The sequence below is a fragment of the Castor canadensis genome, chromosome 2, assembly GCF_047511655.1.
Source record: "Castor canadensis chromosome 2, mCasCan1.hap1v2, whole genome shotgun sequence".
NCBI lineage: Eukaryota > Metazoa > Chordata > Mammalia > Rodentia > Castoridae > Castor > Castor canadensis.
The window spans coordinates 174,756,756-174,779,214 of NC_133387.1; the positions used below are offsets into that span (position 1 = coordinate 174,756,756).

Below are 22,459 nucleotides of genomic sequence, written 5' to 3' on the forward strand. Positions count from 1 at the left end.
TTACATAACTGAGTCAGAGACAACTATTTTCACTTGTGATCGGTTTTTAACATGAGTAAGCTGATGTCTCTTCCAATGCAGCACCTGTTTGAATGTTTTGCCTCAAACTGAGTATTCAAGTGGTTTCTGCCCTGCATGAATTAGATAGTGTCTTTCCAGCTTACATAGGGATTGGAAACTTTTACAACACACATTGCATTGGTAAAGGAGGCCATCATTTCTCTCAGGACACCCTGCATAACTATAACAATGATTCTGCTCAGGTTCCAAAAGTACATTAAAAAGATAGGGCTGCCTATTCCTATTGTAGATACCAAGAATGAAATCCTCTGATTCTGCCTTAACTTCCATCTCTGATATTTGATCTGACTCTGAAACCTCATATTTTTGAAAACCAACAGCCTGGCATTGTTGGGAAACAGTATAGCTATCATCACTTGGATGAGTGAAAAGTTGGTTCAAATTTTTAAATTCCTGGGAAAAAAATCTTCTATAGGGACTCTTTTTACTTGATGTCTTTTTAAGTGAGCAGACTGTCTAAAAGATTTCCACAAATATTACAACCAAAAGGCCTCTGTTCAGTGTGAATTAAATAATGTCTTAATAGTTTGGATATCAAAGGAAACACTTTCTCACATCTATCACAGGTTCAAATCTTATTTATAGCTAGGTTTTCACTTGGAACCTGAAGGAAGTCACAGTCATTGTCACAGCCATTAAAGAATTCCTCACCTGATGAAGCATAGATTGGCAAGTTTTTGTTATTCATAGAGACATCCACTGGTAATATGCTTTCTGTTGTAAAGAGCCCTTTCAAGCTTTTCCCAAGTTTTGTCTCTGGAATTGCTTTTGCCAAAAAAATGGCAGGATGAGTCTCCTTTTTCTTTTACTGTCAACTATCTTATATGTTTCATGTTTGCCAAGAGAACCCATGAATGTTCTCTGAGTTTGTTCAGAGTTCTGTCACCAGAAACACCATCACAATTTTTCAAGAACCTGTTTTTAGATGCTTTTTTCTTTGATCAAAAGTTATGTACTTTTTTACTCCCAGCATGTTTAAACTTAGCCAAGATTTTTTTTTAAACAATGGCTTTATAGTTGTAGCTTCTTTTTATCTGGCTTGGAATTTTGCCACCTCTGGCATGAAAACACTTGTATTCATTGAGAATCTGCTCTGATTCAAAACATTCTTCACACTCTGAACACTAAAAAAGGATGATGTAAATAGAATGAATGAGAGGTCTACTACTCCCCTCAGATTCACTCATATCCCATGTTCGAAACCTTCTTGCTTTGCATTTAATTTATTAGGCAGGAGGCATGATTCTGGATTCATCAGCTTAATGAAAGAGTCTCAAAAGTCTTACTCCTCATGTGGAACTTTTTATGCTTTAGAAGTTTGCTTTGAATTTAAATATTTTTTGACAAAAACAACATTGAAAAGGTCTTTCTTCTGTACGTGTGGGCTGATGGAATTTTATGAGTTGACTATCAGAAAGATTTATTGCACAGGACATGTTTCAGTGTTTCAAAGGCCTCTGGCCAGTGTGTGTGTATCAAGTTTTGATTGTGATTGGACATATTTTGCCACAGATTGCATATGCATGAATGTTCTTCCTTCTCTTTGCAGTGTTGTCCATGGGATCAAAGCTAGAATGTGGGAGTAAGGCCCATCTCTTCTCTGTGGTGAAAGTATTATATGTTCCATGCACTGGGTTTTCTTGCTTAGCCTCCAGGAATCTTCTGACCTGCTTGAATCATTCTGATAGGTATCATTGTAAAGTTGTTGGTGATTCACAAACATCTTCAAATTTTTGAAGTAACATTGACAAATACTACATTTAAAAGGCAGATTATGAGTTAATTGATGCCTTTCTAGATGAACTAGCTGTCTAAAGGATTTATGTCACATGTCACATTCAAATGGCTTTTAGCCAATATAAATGAGATAATGCCTAGCTAACATTGATGGTGTTTCAAAGTGCTTGAAGCAAATATTGCAAATGTACGGCCTGTTTTGGGGTAATCTGTTGGCTACTGCATATTGCTCAATCAGCCGCACGTTTCAACTGTTCTCAACCATCACTCTTCAGTGACACACTCTGATGGGTTCCTTGCTGTTCTTACACTCCACAGGTGTCTGCAAGCGCACATCCACAGGGTGGGTGGTGATGTGTAGAGTGCCTCATTTATGTATTTTAAATCTACTTCTTCTGGATCTATAAATGAGGGAAAATCTATTCCATCTTTTCTACCATGGTGGTAACCATGATGATCCCTTAATCTATAGCTTAACCAACAAAGATATTAAACTTGACCTGAGAAAAACTGTCAGCAGAAGAATGTTTTGGCTATATATGTGTTTCTGTTCATGTACTGACAGGGCACAAATATTCATGCATTTGATTAAATCTTTTTTGACAGTTTTCATATTTTATTTCTGTTTTCCTGGACATCGTTTATTGCTTGTATTTTTAAATGTAATTTAAAAAATTACTAAATCAATGAAAACATTGTATGATTTTACCATATACAACATGATAGTCTGAAATATATATGCATGATAGAATTATTAAATATGGATTTTTCTACAATATGAAGGATAGTTGAGACTTGTATTAATTTATTTCTAATATTTCTGGAGTGGGTCTTCTTCCTTTCTTTGCCATTTCCACAATTCCTTATGCTTTTCCCCATGTTTTCAGTCCCATTATCTACTTTATACTGCCTGTCTACACACACACACACACACACATACACATACACAGACACACACACTGACAAACACACACTGTTTGAAGGCTACCACCTGATATCCCAACATCTTTTGTACAACCGAACACTTTTACAATGTGCAAGCACATTTGGGTAGATATTTTCTGTATCCAGTTCCAGAGAGGCAGGGCTCAGTATGAAGTAATTTCTGAGTCCACAAAGCGGAATCTGTTATTGCTCCATTCATTCATTGTTTATGTAACACATACATACATACACAAAATACACATTTTTTGCACTATTAAGTATCAGGCACTTTTTATTATGTCATAAACATAATAAATAAGGCATAATAAGAGAAAGATATTAACATTGATTACAATGTCAGTATATGTTTTTTGTATAGACATTTATTTTCAATTGTCTTGGGTATATATTTAGAGGTAGAATTTCTGGTTTACATAGTAACTCTATTTTGATCTTTTGGACAAACTGCCACACTATTTTCTAAAATGGCTGTACCATTTTAGATCCCACTGTCAATGTGTGAGGGTTCCAGTGTCTCCACAGCCTTATCAACCTTTGCTATGGTCCATCCTTTTGATTAAAGCCAACCTAGTGGGTTATGTGGAGGTTCAAGATGTTAGGAGTGCCATGTGACCTTCACAGTGATAGTCAAAAATCATCTGAACACCATCAGGGCCCAATCCACCACAGGGTGTAGAACAGAGGACAATAGTGGCAACACTGCCTTCTCTGATGGGTCAAAGTCAGGCTTCTCACAATGTAGTACCCAGATCAGTATCATTGGCATAATCTGGGAATCAGTTAGAAATTGAAACTTTTGGACTCCTCTCAGGACCTACTAAGCCAGAGACTCTTGGTGGCCCTGAGCTCTCTGTGATTCTGGGTGATCATGATGCTTGCCTAAGTTCAGGGTAAGGCAGAGTCTACTGAAGAACATCTTTGTGTCTGATCATCAGGTTTCCAAACTATGATAGTGATAATTAACCAGAACCAAATGCACCACTCCTACAAATGAAGGTGATAGTTGCTCAGGAAAGAACTTTTTGGAGAATTTAATAATGTAACATGAATGGAAGTGATTGACAGTTTCCAGTTATATGTGACTCTTCACACTTGCTGATGTTAAATGCTTACAACTAATTGCAGACAAAGGAAACCAGTCTAGAAGGTGAATTGGAATTTCACTAAGAATTTCTAAGGCAATAACATAATTTCTTGCTTTGTAAATATTTCTGTCCATTCAAAATATCAGAGTATGCTATCAAAATTCTTTAGTTCACTGGAAGAGGATGGCACAAGAGATTCACAGAACAATCATTTAACAGTAAAGTGTCTTCCTGGAACTATGTGAAATATCCCACAAATACTGTATGTTCAGTGCCATTTTATAAATTATGGAAAACTATTCCTTGAAGTACATGAATAATTCTTTCATATGCTCCCATTTAAAAATCTTCTCTACATTAGATGTATACACTTAAGTGAATCAATGGATTGTATAGTAGATCTAATTTTAGATTGTTCAGGAACTTCTGCACATTTGTGTAGTAGGTGTACTAACTTTCTCAGAATCTCAGACTCTCCTTGATATTCTGCCATGTGATCCCTGATGGATGTGATGCTGCTCCAAGAAGACCCTCACAAGGTGCTGAAATCTTGATATCCCTCTTTCCAGTCTCCAGAATATGAACTACTAAATTTCTGTTTGTGATAAATTACCCAGTCTGTGGCAGTCTGTGTGAGAAACAAAAATGGACTGTACAAATCTTATATCAGTGACAATCTAGATTCACTTGTAACATGAAACAGATAGTGTTTACTGTTTTAATTTTATGTTCCAATCAGGTCACTTATTAAAATAGTTATTTTATTTCTTACTTTTCCCTTTGCAATGCATCATTCATATATTTTTTCTTGTCATTTTGTAGTATCTGTCTCTTTTAGTCATGTAATACTAGTGAGAATGGGATATTTTGGGGCATTACTGGGGCTTGAACTTACTGTCTTGTACTTGTTTTCTAAGTTCTCTACCCCTCAAGTAACACCCTGGGCCTTTTTTACCATTCTTTTGTTTTACCTATTTATTTATATTTATTTATTTTTGCTTTCAGATAGGGTCTCAGACCACTATCCCTCTACTTCTAACACCTGTGTCAGTGGGATTATAGCTATGTGCACTATGCCCAACTTTTTTTTTTTTTTTTGAGATAGGGAATCCTTAACTTTTTTCCCCTACTTGACCTTAAACTGAGATTCCCCAATTCTACTGTTGCAAGGCTGGGATTATAGGCATGAACCATCCTACCTGGTGGGAATGGAAATCCTTTTCTTCCTTTCTCATTGCAAGGTAAAGGACACACTCTTCATCTTTAGTGTTGTTAGCTATTGTATTTAAAAAAATGCATTCTTTATCAGACTGAAGATATTTCCTTCTATTTTTAGTTTGAAAATGTTAAGCAAGATTGAATTTTGTCAAATAATTTTCTATGTCTATTAAATAATCTTTTATTCCCACAAGTAAATCTTTCTTGTCCTAATGTGTTATTTTTTATACAGTTAGATTAAATTTGCTAAAATCTCAAAAAATGAATCATTTCTAAAGTGTATTTTTAGTCCTATTTTCTTATAGCTATTGCACATGATTTTGGTATGAGGAAATGTTATTTTATTCAGTGAGTTGCAATGTGATCCTTGATATTAGGTTTCAAAATTTTTGTAGAATTGGAGCATACTTCTCTAGGCTTGGGGTTTCTTTAATGGGACAGATTTAAATGAAAACTGAATTTCTTGTCTAGAAGTACATTGCAATAATCTATTAAAGTGAGCTATGCTTATTTTAATTTATATAAGCAGTTCATAAGCATACTTTATTAATCATAGGTTCTCAAACTATATCATTATAAATTATTTCTAATCACTAACATTCATTTAATGCCTGTAGGAACTATAGCAATGTTCTCTCTTATATTTGGTATATGTAATTTTGACTTTCTTGCTAGATCAGTATGGTTGGAGGATCAAAACTTATTGACATAAAAAACATAACATTTGATGAAATTATACATTGTCCTTTTTTGTATTTATTATTTTCTATCATTATATTTATAATTCATTATTTACAGGTTTGGGGTTTAAATTAAATTTGTGCTTTTATAATATGGCAGTTCCACACTTGTTGACTTGAGACTTACCTCCTTCCCTATATAGATCTCTCTTTCACTTCTTTTCCAATATAGACATTCAGATTTAGTAAGTTGTCAGCTAAGCACAATGTTTATCAATATTTCATACATTTTGGTATATTGTGTTTAACTCGTAAGTCACTTACAAAAGTCCTCCAATTTTCTGTATTTTCTCATTGTTTTCTTCATTTAACTCTTACAGTTTTTCTTGTATTTATTTAACTTAGATATAATTTATTTATCACACATTTCACACATTTAAAATGTATAATTCAATGGTTTTTAGTTTACTCACAGAGCTATGCAAAACTCACCAGTTTCATTTTTAGAGATTTTTCATCACCCATGAAGAAAACACATAGCATTTAGTCATCACCCTTCTATCCACTCACACCAGCCCTTGAAAACTACTAATGTTCATTCTGGGTCTGTAGATTTAGATATGTGTATTATGTACTTTTCTTGTGGCTTTGACAAAAATGTTTGAGATAAACAACAGAAGGGAGGAAAAACTTATCCTGACTCATGGATTCAGAGGTTTAGGTCCATCATGGTGGAGAGGGAATGTTTAACACCTGACCTAACTCTCAGGAATGGGCAGATAAAATGACTGTGCCAGCAGGCTGCCTGCTAATTCTTCATTCTATCCAGGTTCCTGTTGAAGCTGAAGGTGATGGTGCTGCCCACTTCAGAGCAGGTCTTTCTCTTTAAACTTTCTTGTAAATTCCCTCACAAACACACTTAGAGGTTTGCTTCAGTGATCTCTTAGGCACTTCTCAAACCAATCACACTGACAATCTAGGTTTTTGTATCAGTTTTTGTGAATTTCATACAAATGTAATAACGTGTTTTGGCTGCATTTTATAATGTATTCGTGTTTTACACATACTGTATTTGTAAGTATATTCATTCTTTTTTGTTTCTGAATGATGTTCTCTTGCATGGATACACTGCATTTTCTTTGTGGCTTTATCAGTATACAGACAGTGGGATTCTTCTAGCTTCTGATTACTATCAATGTTGGTGCTATGAACATCCCATACAAGTTTTTGTACAAATATAGATTTTTGTATTCAGTAGGGGGAGGATTGCTGGGTCATATAGTAAGTGGTTCTATGTTAAACTTTTGAGATTCTGTTAGAATGATTTTCAAAGTGTCTGCATCATTTGATACACCACCAATGTAATAATCTCTTTATATCTTCATCAGACTTTGATATTGTTTGGTCTGATTATAACTACCTTAATATGTGTAAGAAAATATTTAATTGTGGTTATGATTTGCCCTCCACTGGCTTCCAGTGATATTGGGCATCAGGTCATGTAATTATTGATAGTTTTGGACCATTGTAGAGAAATAGCCAATCAAATCCCTAGTTCAAAAATGGGACTCCATAAAACTAAAAAACTTCTGCACAGCAAAAGAAACAGTCACAAGACTTGAGACAGCTTTCAGAATGGGAGAAATCTTTGCCAGTTATACTTCTGACAATAACAAGAATACATAGGGAGCTCAAAAAACTAAGAATCCATAACTCAACAAATAAATGGGAAAATGAACTGAACAGACAACTATCAAAAGAAGAAGTACAAATGGCCAATAAACATAGGAAGACATGCCCAACACCTTTGCCCATAAAGGAAATGCAAACCAAAATGACATTGTGACCTCATTCAGAATGACCATCATCATAACTCAAACAACAACAAATGCTGGCGAGAATGTGGGGGAAAAGGAACACTTCTACACTGTTGGTAAGAATGTAAATTACTGCAACCACTATGGAAAGCTATATGAAGGTCCCTCAAAAAACTAAAAATAGAACTACCACATGCTCCAGTGGTACCACTGCTGGGTATATATCCAAAAGAACATGGTCCAGCATACGATAGAGCCACTTGCACACCCATGTTTTTGGCAGCACTATTTATAATAGCCAAGCTTTGGAAGCAGCCCAGATGCCTTATGACTGGTAAATGGGTTAAGAAAATGTGGTATAATACACAGTGGAGTTTTATTGTGTCATAAAGAGCAATTAAATTATGCTATGTGCATGTAAATAGATAGAACTCCAGAACTTCATGTTAAATGAAGTAAGCCAAGCTCAAAAAAGTCAAAGGTCAACCAGGTGCAGGTGGCTCATGCTTGTAATCCTTGCTACTCAGGAGGCAGAGATCAGGAGGATCACAGTTCAAAGCCAGCCTGGGCAAATAGTTCATAAGACCCTATCTCAAAAATACCTAACATGAAGAGGGCTGGTGGAATGGCTCAAGGTGTAGGCCCTGAGTTCAAGCAGCAGTACCACAAAAAAAGAGTGAAAGGTTACATTTTCCCTCATATATGGAAGCTAGACCTATAAGTTAAATGTATATACAGTGGTCATATAAATATAAATATGAATATAAATATAAGTATATATATAGTGAGAAAGAAAATAAAGTTGCATTAGTGAGTCTTTCTGAGGGGAATACAGGAGACAGGAGAGGAAAAGAAAAGGTTAGAGAATGAAAACTATTAAAACAAGCTTATTATATATAAATATAGTATGATGCACTGTGCTGTAAACTGTTGAATATCAGGGGAGCATGGTGATAGAGAGTATGTAAGTAATGGGGACGTTAATTTGATAAATGCATGATATATACAGGTCCGAGGAACCACGAGGAATCACAGCAAAACCCCCTTGGACTACCAATATACACTTAAAAAAAATGAAGGGCAAGAGGGTAAAATAGGTCTTTTCTTGGGCTAGGTACCAGTGGGAGATGGGAGACCATAAGGAAAGAGTGAATGAGGGTGAATATGGTGGCTGTATTTTGTATTCATATATAAAAATAGAAGAGCGAAATCTGCTGAAATTGTTCTAAGAAGTGGGGGAGGGGGAAAAGGAGAACCATGGAGGCAGAAAAATCTAAGATTATTATAAGCACATATGTAAATATCACAATGTATTGCCCTGTGCAAATACTATATGTTAATAAATTTTTAAAAATTAAATATTGTTTAAAAAATGTGTGCTCAACACCATTGTGTTTTCTGGATCCTAGATCATTAATGAGGCATATGATTTTCAAATATTTCTCCCATTCTGAGCACTATTGTCCCATTCTTGTAATTTTTCAAGCCTGAAATATTTTAAATTGTAAACAATTCTTATTTATTTATTTAAAACATTTTTCCTCTTTTATCAAATTAACTAAAGTTTTAGGTTTCAAATTAACTAAGTATCAAAAGTTTACCCAAACGTTTTTTTCCAGGAATTTTATTATATTTGAGCTAACCCTTTAATATATGCTTCATGTCATAAAGTAGATGTCTAAAACCACTTTTTGAATGTGGATGTTCAGTGAGTGGCTCCAGCACCATTTATTTTCATTGAATCACTGTTTGAACATAAAGTGTTCTGAAGTGTGTATGTTTGTTTACATATATATTATTCTCAATTCCATCCATGTTGTTGCAAACAACAGGATTTCTTTTACCATGATAAATACTATTCCATCTTAGTGATGTTGAGTGTTTTTTTATTCATATGTTATCTTCTTTCATGTTTTCTTTTGAAAATATTAAGTTCCATTGCTCATTTTGTTATAGGAGTATATATTCTTTCTTCGAGATTTGCTTGATTTACTTATATAGTTTGAGTATTAACTTTTATTAGATGTATGACTTTAAACTTTTTCTCAGGATCTATAGATTGTCTCTCACTGTACTTCATTAGCAGCAGATCTTTGATTTTCATATATTACCATTTATTTACTTTCACTATGTTGCCTTCACTTATTGAGTCAATTTACCCCCAGTTTCCCAATGCTGTGTAGATTTCTTTCTCAAAGTTTTCTGCTAGTAGTTTCATTCACCTTAGGCACTGTGTTTAATGCAGTTTACCTGTATGTTACCATCTGTTTACACAATAGGGAAGTTTTCAGCAATCATTTCTTTAAATTTGCTTTCTGTCCTGTTTTCTCTTTCTTTATCATTTGGAAATCCTATTGTTCAAAATATAGTACTCTATATTATGTCCCATGTTTATAATAAGTTTCTAATTTCATGCTTTCTTTTTGTTCCTCTGATTGGATAATTTCAAATGCTGTCTTCAAGTTCCCTGATTATTTTTTAGTTTGATCAATCCTGCCTTTGAAGCATTCTTCTACAGTTTTCACTTTAATCATTGCATTCTACCTCTCTGGGTATAATTTTTTTATGCTTATATTAGTCTACATTAATTGTACAAAATCATTTTTCCTCATGACACTTTCAGACATTCATATTATGCACTTTGATCATATTTATCCTTCTCTTAAATCCTCTTGTGCTCATGCCTTCTTCCTCTGTTCTCTCTTCTTTAGCAATCTCCTCACTTCCTCCATGCCATTTATTGTTCTAGACACCTGATGCGAAAGAAAAGAGTGGTTCTTGTCTCTCTATGTATGGCATATTTTACTTTACATGATGACCTCTAATTCTATCTATTTTCCTGCAAAGAACGTGATTTCATAGTTCCATTTGGCTGAATAATACTCTTTGATTTTGTATACCACAATCTAATACATTTATTTGTTCATGGGTACCTAGCCTAAATGGATCACTTGGCTACTGTGTATAGCATCACAATAAGCAGGGGTATGCAGCTGTGTCTATAGGAGACTTGCTTTAACTCTTTTGGGCATAAACCTACTAGTAGTATAGTTGGATGATAGGCTAGTTCATTTTTTGTTTACTTTGGAAATTTAAAAAAATTTGTACTTAACTTTTGAATTAACATACATTAATAATATTAGGGGAGTGCATTATGATAGTTCCATACATGTGTATAGTATATGCTGGACAAGTTCACCCCATCCATTGTATTGCCATTTCACTCTCCCTGCTACCCCTCTATTAAACGGTGGTGGATTTCATCTTGCTGTCTTCATATGAAACATGTTTTTATTCTCTATGCCTTAGTATCTTTTCCTTTCCTGCTCTTGCTAACCCACCCTTGGATAATCCCCCATTTACATTTATATTCCATTATCATCATTGCTGTCATCTTTCTCATTTTCATCTTCATAGTCTGTCCTTTTACCCAGACTCTTCCCATTCACAGAGTCTGATGGTGATAACTTCTACTTCTCCGCCATCTTGCTCCATTCCTCAGGGTAGTTCTATTGTTGGTTTTCTTAAAGAACCTTCATAGTGATTTCCACAGTGGCTGTACTGATTTACATCCCATCAAGAGTACATATGATTTTCCTTTCTTCTGCATCCTTATCAGCATTTATTTAAAATGTTTTTATTGGACTGGGGTTTGAACTCAGGGCTTCATATTTGCTAGGCAGGTGCTCTACCTCTTGAGTCACTCTGTCAGTTCTCCAGCATTTATTGTAGTTTGTTTTATCAATGATTGCAATTCTGACTGGGTTGGGGTGGAAGCTTAATGGAGTTTTTGTTTCCATTTCCCAGTTTGCTAAATATTTTATGTATTTATTGGAATTCGTATTCCTTCTTTTGAAATATGTCTTTTCCCTTCCTTTTCTCACTTATTGATATGATTAGTCACATTTTTGTGTTTTGTTTTTTGAGTTATTCATATATTTGGATATTAATTCCCAGTCATATGTACAGGTGCAAAGACTTTTTTCCCCCATCCTTCTAGCAGTTTCTTCACTTTAGTATTGTTTCATTTGCTGTGCAGAAGTCTTTAAGTTTAATGTCATCCGACTGGTCAATTCATACTATAATTTCCTAGGTTATTGGCATCTTCTTTGGAAAGTTTTTGCCAATTCCTAAATATCCTGTATTTTCTTCTAGTAAATTCAAAGTATCAGGTCTTCTTCATGACTGCATAAAATTCCATTGTGTGTAAATACCACATTTTCTTAATCCATTTGACAGTAGTAGGGCATCTTGGCTCTTTCCATAACTTGGCTATTGTGAATAGCACTGCAATAAACATGGGTGTGCAGGTGCCTCTGGAGTAACCTGTGTCACAGTCTTTTGGGTATATCCCCAAGAGTGGTATTGCTGGATCTATGGTAGATCAATGTTTAGCTTTTTAAGTAGCCTCCAAATTTTTTTCCAGAGTGGTTGTACTAGTTTACATTCCCACCAGCAGTGTAAGAGGGTTCCTTTTCCCCACATCCTCACCAACACCTGTTGTTAGTGGTGTTGCTGATGATGGCTATTCTAACAGGGGTGAGGTGGAATCTTAGTGTGGTTTTAATTTGCATTTCCTTTATTGCTAGAGATGGTGAGCATTTTTTCATGTGTTTTTTGACTAGTTGAATTTCTTCTTTTGAGAAAGTTCTGTTTAGTTCACTTGCCCATTTCTTTATTAGCTCATTAGTTTTGGGAGAATTTAGTTTTTTAAGTTCCTTATATATTCTGGTTATCAGTCCTTCTTTAAGAGCTTCAATGCAGTTTGAATTGATTTTTCTGCAGGGTGCAAGGAGGGATCCAGTTTCAATCCCATTTTCCTAACACTATTTATTGAAGAGTCTGTATTTTCTCCAGTGTATGTTTTTGGGAACTTTGAGAAGACTGTAGCTGTAGATCTGTGTGTGTGTGTGTGTGTGTGTGTGTGTGTGTGTGTGTGTGTGTGTGTGTGTGTGTGTAGTCTCTGAGTATTCTCTGGGTCCTCTATTCCATTGGGATACATTGCCTGTTTTGTGACAATGCTCTTTTGTTTGCTATTGCTTTGCCATATAATTTGAAATTGGATATTATAATATCTTCAATATTGCTCTCTTTGCTTAGGATTGCCTTGGCTATTTGGGATTCTCTGTGGTTACATATGAATTCATTATATGTTTTAGTAGAAATTTGATGGAGATTACATAGAATATGCATATAACTTTCTGCAAGATGGCATCTTCAGAATGTTAATTCTGCCTATCCATGAACATGACAGGTATTACCATCTTTTAGTGTTTTCTTTAACTTATTTCTTCAATATTTTAAGGCTTTTAGTGTAAGGGCTTTTACCTCCCTCTCCTCAATATTTCATTCTTCTTGAGGCTATTGTGAATGTAATTATTTTCTGGATTTTTTTCTCAGTGAGTTCATTATGGTTGTGTAAGATTTCTGTATATTGAGTATTTATACTCTGAATTTACTGTTTAAACTTCATTTTTGTATAGTATTCAGTTTCTTCTAAATATAAGATAATGTCATCTGCAAATAAGGAAATTTTGACTTCTTTCTTCCCTATTTGTGTCCTTTTTATTTTTTTCTATTGTCTTATTTTCTGCTCTATATCAAGAGAGAGCGTTTTTGTCTTGTTCCTGATTTTAGAAGAAACACTTTCAATTTTTCACATTCAATATGATGTTTTCTGTGGCTTTGTCTTGTATAGTCTTTATTATGTCAAAGTGTGATAGTACTACTATTTTTTCCAGGAATTTTTTTTTTATCATAAAGGGATGTTGAATTCTGTCATCTGCTTTTTCCACATCTATTTAGATGATTATGTGAACTTTTCCCTGATTTAATTTATGTGTTGAATTTTAGTTCGTCCTTTGTATATGTTGACATATTCTTGCATTCATGTAATGAAACCAATTTAATTATAGTGTATGATATTTTTAACAATTGTTTGATAGTCTTAGAAATTATTTTGTTGTTCATTTTTGCATCTATGCTCACCAATGGTATTGGAATGCAGTTTTTTTATTGGTTGTGTCTATATCCAGTTTTCGTATCAACATAATACTATCCTAACAGAATAAATTTGGTAAAATCATTCCCTTTCTATTTTATGCAATAGTTAGAGGTGTACTGGGGGTTAGTTCTTTAAAGGTCTGTTAAATTTCTGTACTGGATTTGTCCAGTCTTGGTTTTTTCTTTGTTGGAGACTTCTTATTAATTCATCAATCACATTATTTGCTGGATGACTATCATTTCTCAAGACTTGGGAAGTTTTCGGCTATTATGTTATTTAATATATGTTCTATGCTTTTGGTTTTCATGTCTTTTCCATATTCTATGCCCATGATTTGTAGGTTTGGTTTTCTTAATGGTGTTCAGAATTCTTGCTTTTCCCATTCACACTTCATTTTTTTTCTTTATGTCAATCTGATTTTTCTAATATATCTACCTTGTGTTTGAGAACTGACATCTTGTTTTCCATTTAATCCAGTATACTGGAAAGGATTTTAACTGAGTCGTTTATTTCCAGAATTTCAACTCAAGTTTTTTAGAATTTATATGTCTTTATTGAATTCCCTTTTCATGTCTTGCATTGTCTTCTTTTTTAAATTCAGTTTTTGTTTGCGTTTTCTTTGAATACGTGTAACTGTTTATTTGTATTTTTTTTTTACTTGTTGAGGAGTTTATATATTTTCTCTAGAATTTTATTGACCATTTTTATCATGAATCTTTTGAGTTCAATATTTGAGATTTCATCCATTTCACTATTCATCAAACTCCTTATTATGGGAATGTTGTTTTTGGAAGTATATTATTTTTTATATTTCATATATTTCTAGGTTAAAATTTGTTCATCTGAGTCAAGTCATTGGTTGAAGGTTTTACTTCAATCAGTTAATTATACTCTGTTCAGGAAAGACTGAGTAGTGGAAGGGTTGCTGCTGTTCTTCACCACTGTACTAGGTATAGTTTAGCCATAAAATATTCACCAATTCAAAACCAAACCTGCTATTTACATAAAGTAAAAAAAATGGAGATATCATCTATACCCAACAATGTTATATATGAAAGGGATGTGGTTCTTTTATGGAATGGTAAGGATTTAAAATTTAGTATTTAAAAAACAGTACAAATAAGGTGGAGAGGGAAGGAAAATCAAAGAAGGAGGATGGGGAGGAAGGGAATGAAATATGTGGGGTGAGGTTATGTGAAGTAATAGTGTATAAGTACATAATTTAATTACTGTGGAGAAAGACATTACAGCAGAGGTTACAAAAGGATAGAAAAATTAGGGATAACAAAAAAAGGAGTTAGGATACTCTACCAGTAGAAAAATTTATAAAAAGAATATAGAAAAATATGAAAATCAGTATTTCTTTCTTGTTGATTAGGGCAGTTTATGTCAGCTGAGTTCTGTCAGTGTGGCAAGTGTTTTCAAATAACTGACCCTCAGCATTAAGTCCGTGGTTCTTTTATTTTTATTCATATATATTCTCTGGGTCTGGGATTGCCCAGGATTCCCCTATGGGTGCAGCCTGTGTGTGATGTTCCATGGTTGGTTGGGATCTAGACCATGGGCAGTGGCTGGAGTGTGTTGGGGCAGGTCCTGGGAGTAGCAGCAAACCCCAGGGACTAAGTTTCTCTAGTGGTATAGAACATCTGTGTCTCACAGCAGGAGTTATTGTAGGGATGCAGTTGCAGGCATATGAAGCATCTGTGTAGGGCATTAGGGGACTCTGAGCACAGCTATGGGTTAGGGAGCACTCTACCAAGTGTGCCCCCTATTGCAGTTTGTGCCTTGGCCTGCACAATAATCCAGTGGCAGCTATGGCTTCACTGCAAAGGGCTTTCCTTTTCCACCTGGCCCACCAGTTTGACATGGTGGGCAGATAGTTTTTGTCACCGTGTATATGATAGGCCCAGCTGACAGGTGTTGGGAAGAAGGTGATTAGCTCATTCCCATGCCAACTCTTTTCCCTGAGCAAGAGTCCCAGAAATTGGATGGCTTCTACTCAACTTAAGCAAGGCTTGGTGGCCTCTGACTGGCCTATGAGACTTGCAGGCAGCTGTGTACAAGAATACATATTTTACTGGGTGGTGGGCTTAGGGGTGGAGTTATTTCATTCTCCTTTGCATCTACCTTTTGTCTTGGGTGGGGTTTCCAGGCGTTGAATGACTTCCAGCCTATCAAAGCAAGGATTAGCAGCCTTTGATCAGTTCATCTTGCAGAGAGGTTTATGGGAAGTTACATATATGTTATAGTGTCGTTTAAACCTGAAGCTTTTTGTGACTTTGTCTGGAGATTCTATCTATTGGTGACAGCATGATTTTGATTTCACCCATTGTTATTATGCTGTGGCCTATCTGTACCTTTGTGTTTTTTTTTTCATAAAATTGAGTGCACACAATTAATTGAACACATTTTAAGAATCAGTATATTGCTTGAAATATTTCCTCTTTCCCAACATATAGCAACTTTTTTTCTCTTCTGGAAAATATCAACTTTAAAATTATTCTTTTATTTTCAGTCTATGTATGTATTTGCCAGTGATACTTGTTTTTTGCTTTTATAAGTGAGTTGGTGCTTCATTCTCACAAGTTGGATTTTGTTTTTCAGTCCAATCAGTAAGTCTCAATCTTTTTATTGGAGAATTTAGACCATTGTTTTGATCAGGGTTATAGTGGAGTGCTATGTGTTAATTCTTATCTTTTTTTGTGCTTCCAATGTCAATTCTTTCCTAATACTTGTTTTCCTATCTACTCTTCTAATGGGATTTCTTCTTTCATGGATTATTATGGTTTTATTTGTGTTCTTTCTCTCTGCATAGTATTGCTTTAGGTATCTTATGTTGCTTTAGTAGTCATGGATATCCTTAGTTTTTGCATGTCTAGGAAAGTGTTCATTTTTTCTTTGTTTTGGAAGAATTATTTTCCTGGATACAATAATTAAGGTATTTAATTATTGCCCTTCAGGGCTTAGAATACATCTTTCCATGATTCTAGGCCTTTAAATTTTCTATTGAGAAATCTGGCATAGTGATGTGTTTTACTTTATAAGGTAGTTGGTGCTTCTCTTACACCGATTTCAACATTCTTTCCTTATTCTGCACTTGGAATTTTAAGTTAACATGGCATTGGAGGTATATTTCTTGTTCATGTCTATTGTGATTCTAAATATCTCCTGTACTTAGATATCTAAATCTTTCTAAAAGTTTGAGAAATTTTCTGCTATTATTTCACTGAATGGGTTCTCAATGTGTTTAGTCTGTACCTGCACTCCTGATATATCAAAATATGTAAGTTCTGGTTTTTGATCATGTCTAAGAGGTCTTGGTTGTTCTGTTCATAATTTCTTACATTTTTCTTTATTACATTCTGAGTGCTTTAGTTCATCAGTCTTGTCTTGAAGCCAGAAACTCTCTCTTATGATTGGTCTAGTCTGTTAATGAGACTTTTCCCCAAGTTTATTGGACTTGAGCTTTTCATTTCCAAGATTTCTGTTTCTTTTTCTCAAAATCTCTATCTCTTAGTTGAACTTGCTGTTTCTTATCCTACATTGTCTCTTAACTTGTTCAGTTGCTTTTCTGTACTTTCTTGAACTTATTTGATGCATTAATTATTATTCTTTTAAATTCTTTATCCAGGATTTCCTCTATTTTAAAGTCTTTGGAATTAATTGTAGAATTATGAACTTCTTGAAGATTTATGTTCCCTTGACTTCCATGTCTTTTCTATTTTTATGTTGGGATTTGTACATCTGTTAGGTTGAATATGTCTTCCAGTTTTATATGATAGCCCTTTAAAGGAACAGACTTTTGTTGATAATGTGTCCTGGGATATCAGATTGTTGTTAAATATTGAATATATTTTCAACAACAGTTTTTTCATTACTTCATTGATGGGGACTAGTGTATTTGGATAGTGTGCATATGTTGCTGGAGCCTAATGGTTTTGCTTTCTGTCGAGGTCTCACAAGAGTGGAATACTTTTGGTACATCATATAGACATTGTGGAGAGTGAATTATATGGAGGATGCCATTAACTTGAAGGGGTATAAATGACCTATATTGTGCTCTCTTATAGCTATGGTGTCCATAGACATTTTGCTGTTTATCTCTGCTATTACAAATGTGATTAAGTATTATCAGTTATCAGGCCAACATAGTCATGCTTATTTGGAGCTTGGTCTTCAGGGTGAGTTTTAAATTTTTTTCATTTTTTATAGGTTCAACTTTTATTTGAATTTTATTTATTTTTGTATTATTGTGCTGGAGGTACATTATGATATTCTTATAATATATCATAGTTTACTTTACCCCCTCCATCACTGTCCTTTATCCCCCCTCCCTCCAGAGTCAGGGTTTTAATCTTTCCTGTTATATGAGTTAAATATTTCATTAATTTTCAGCAGATGGCTTGTGTTTAGAGTAAAGTGTGCTGATTTTTAGTTGAGCTGGAACTGTATCTCAGAGGCGGAGCATCTGCATAATGTACTAAAAATATACTGCTCAGTCCTGAGTAAAAAGGGAAAATGAATAACAATAACATCACCAAAGAGGTGAGACAGATACAGAAATAAAATAAAATCCAAGTACTAATCATGACATCCTCAAATCTAACAATAAAAGGAATGGTGATGACAGAAATAATATGTCAAAAACATATTAAAAGATAAAGAAAAAAAATGCAATTAAGAAGGTAAAAGGGAAAAGGAAAGCAAAAGAAAAGTTAGAATATTAAAAAATGAAAAGGTAGAAATCAGGAGAAAAGTGGAAAGTGAAGGCTATAGTTACAAAAATAGTGAAATAAAAAGACACATGGGGGCTGTGCATGTGAGTGTGTGTGTGTGAGAGAGAGAGAGAAAGAGAGAGAAAGAGAAAGAAAGAGAGAGAGAAACAGAGGAGAGAGATTATTAGAAGAGACAATAGAAAGGAAAAAATATACATCTAAAATAGTGTGTGTAACTAAAGCAGATACCTTAAAAGCAACTGAGGCCAATAGGAAAAGGGGAACAGGTACTAGAGAAAAGGTTAGATCAAAAAGAATTAACCTAGAAGGTAACAACCACACACAGGAAATCAATGTGAGTCAATGCCCTGTATAGCTATCCTTATCTCAACCAGCAAAAACCCTTGTTCCTTCCTATTATTGCTTATACTCTCTCTACAACAAAATTAGAAATAAGGGCAAAATAGTTTCTGCTGGGTATTGAGGGGGAGGGGGAGAGGGAGGGGGTGGAGTGGGTGGTAAGGGAGGGGGTGGGGGCAGGGGGGAGAAATGAACCAAGCCTTGTATGCACATATGAATAATAAAAGAAAAAGGGGAAAAAATAAAATAAAATAGTGTGTGTGAATACAAGCCAATCAACTCATCAGAAAAGAAATAAAATAAAATAAAGGTCTTAATTTTTTCAAAAAAGTCTTAAGTAAAAAAGAAACCAGATGAAAATTTGTCTCCCATGGTGTGGTTGTGCAGACAAAGTTAAGGAATCATTACCTTCCCCATCGTGAACTTATTGTATCTTGCTGGGCTATGCACTCTTCAGAGAAAACAGTCTGGGTGGGGGATATTTGCACTTTCCTTCCTTTATTTGTTTTTGTTATTATTGTTAATGTTTTTGTTGTTTGTTATGCTTGTCAGTTGGTCGGTTTGGGACCTGCCTGGTTGGAACAGCTTTGTTTCCCTGATCTCTCATACAGGTAGCATGGGAACAAAGTTCCCTCATCTGGAGACTACACCAGATAGATTAGCACCACTTAACCCAAGAGCACTGCTCAAGTTTCACTATAGGCCTAGATCTCAGACTCCAATATGAATCCTAGCTGGAGAGTAAGGCAAACAAACCATACTGGGTGAAGAGGATGCAGCATGCCTTATTCTTTTATCACCTGAATATGAGTTTCTGAGGTCAGTTTTTGTGCGCAGCTCTTCACACCTGTTCATTCTTCCAGCTCTCTTTAGCTGGCCATCTGTTTTAAAGGGAAAGTGAGCTACAGTCCTTTCTGTCACTGAATTTAATCTCAATACATAGATGTTTTAATAAGTTTGCTTCAGAATTGTCCTTCTAGAAATGTACAGGGTCACAAGGTAGATGATGGTCCAAAGAGGAGTAGAGAAGGTAGATTCTTGTTTCCCAAAGCAACAGCTTACATAGGACCTTCTCAAGATGGCTCCTTGGGAAAATTTGGAGTCACTGTTCAGCACCAACTGGATCAACTGCTGTGTTTGGGAGGAATGTGTGATTGAGATTTGTTTTTTCCCTAGGCAAGGCATTTGGGTAGGCTTTGAGGCTAAACTCAATACTGTTTAAACTCTAGGCTGTGACAGAATTATCCATGGGCTTTGTTGAAATGTGTAGTGGTGGGTGTCCCTCTTCTTGGGTGGAGCTTAGGTATGGTCTCATGCTGGAAAACTAGGAATTTAAATTGGGTGGTAGTTACCACTTCTTGTAGTATGAATAGGTTTTCTTTACATGTGAGCTATATTGTTATCCGATACTTGTGATCAGGCAGATCTACTGGCAAGTACACAGAGCTACCACCAAGATCTAAGCATTGGTAACTTGGGTTCCATCTCTTGCTATTTTTCCACTTGACCCCACTTGGTCTAGGCATACATTTATTTTCCCTTAGGTTCCCCATTCAGTGATATTGGAGTAACATGACAGGCAATTTCTTAAATTGATAGAGAAGATGAATGTTTGCCTCCAGGTCTTCATTTCTACTCCACAAACCATAGATCCTGAGGGATTTTCTATGGGAAGAGCATGCTAACTTTGGAGAAGGGAGGGCAATGCATTCAAAGTGAGATATTTTTCTAACAATTCCAATACAGACTTTCCATAGTTCTGTGATACAGATAAGTGAGTCAAGCCTGTTTCCAAATTTTGGAATCAGTAAGGAATCCTTGCCTGTGAGTAGTTGCTAATTTCAACTCCATGGAGTTAGTGAAGTCAGAGATCTTTTATGCCACCATCTTTCTGACATTACTCTTCCTGAAAGTTTTTGAGCTATGGAGAAATAGAGAGCTGTTTGTTTAGAGATTTTTCTAGCAGCATGTAGATGACTAAAGAGGATTGAATATATAGGGAAATGCTAGAAAAACATTTAAGAGTCATTATAATTTGGGAGGGTGTTTAGGTACACCATAAAAAGTTACTTGAATTTTTATGGGAGAAATGGAAAGGAATGGAAGTCATGGTATACTCTATATTATCATGTGAGAAATGTGGAGATATTCTCATGGTCTTTGGGTATGGAATAATAGATTTCCAAAAGTATTAAATGAATCTCTACTATGTACTCTGTAGCATAGTTACCACCAGGATCCAAGTAAAAAACAAGACAAAGCAATGTGTATTACAGATTAATATATCATTTATACAAAGATGCATGGTTTAGAATTTTTCTCATTTAATAAATTTTTATTAGGCTATATTCATTATATGGGGGGCATTTGTAGTGACAATTTCAATTAGACTTATACTGTATATTATTTACATTGCCCCCATAGTTTCAATCACTCAATCCTCTCTCCACTCTACGTAAAGCAATTGCAAGAGGTTTCTTAGTTCTGTTTCATGTAGGTATATGAAGTCCATCTACCATAGAATTCATATATTATAGAGGAAAACAACAATTAAAAAGCAAAAAAGATATTTTGAATGAGTGTTATGGTGGATCATGCATCAGAAAGCATGCTTACATAAAATATATCCATATTTACAGTGGTTGAACTTACAATTTTTGACTTTACAGCAGTGTAAAACTAATACACATTTAGAGGAAGCTATAGTTTGATTTAAAATTTTGAAACTTTCCTTGGCAGTGAAAAGTAGTCCAATACTTTGTGGTGATTCATTGTAGGTTAATGTGTCTATTTTGACCACATTTAAGTAGATGAGGCCATGATATGATATTTTGTAGGTTAAGTGCAATACATGCACTGAAACTTAGAGTGTTAAATACTTAAAATGAATTAATCTGCACAGACCTTCTTCAAAGGTCTAAGAACTGTACTGTACTTAGACTCTGTACTCAGACATGTACTCACCTCTGATGTTTGACTATGTCCCATGTACAGGGGATTATTTTAAGCATATTTCTTTTTTGTACACTGAAACACTACTATCATCCAATGAAAGAGTTAGGAAGTGTGAAGGAGGATTCAAACACAGACAAACTATCTATAGCCTGCATTTATTTCTGTGAGGAGGTTAGAATTACTGACTGCATTAATGGAGTGTTACATTAAACAATCCAGTAGGATACTCAGGTAGAAATTTCCAGTAACTGTTCAGAAAGAACTCTAAAAGGAGTTAGAGTCCATTAGAATTGAATGTGGTGATATTTCAGGAGAAAAGTAATCTTATATGAATTGTTGCACTCCTTGAATATATTTTACATGAAGAAATAAAGAATCTTGGAGTTATGCTCTGTGGAACATTCCCATTAAAGACATGAGAACAAAGATAAAAAGTATAGATTTCCATTAGATATCAAAATAATGGTGAGAGAGAGCATCCAAAATGGCAGCTGGGACACAAATGCAGACTGCATGAGCTTTGTGAAACAGGGACCTTTCTGAGATGGTGGAGACATACTTGGCTGAGGTAAAGCACAAGGGAGAGCTGAAACTTCAGCACCCTAAACCCCTAGTCAGTGAAAGGCTTCTCTACAACACAATACACTGAAAGAACAGGCAGGCCACCACCAATGTGCCACTGCCACTGGCTCGCATGGCTGCCACCCACCTGCCAGCCCACTGGAACACCAACCACTGGCCTGCCCACCCACTGACCTGCAGGCCACTGCTGACTGCCTGCCAGCCCACTGGCCACCAGATCCAAAAGTGCTTGGGAGACCTTCAGCAGACCGAACAGAATACTTTCTTGCTGGAGCCACAT

At 35.1% G+C, this 22,459-nt stretch overlaps 1 pseudogene; it reads right to left on the reverse strand.

Annotated features, from left to right (window-relative positions):
• On the reverse strand, nt 1–22,459 carry LOC109675291 (zinc finger protein 770-like; annotated as a pseudogene).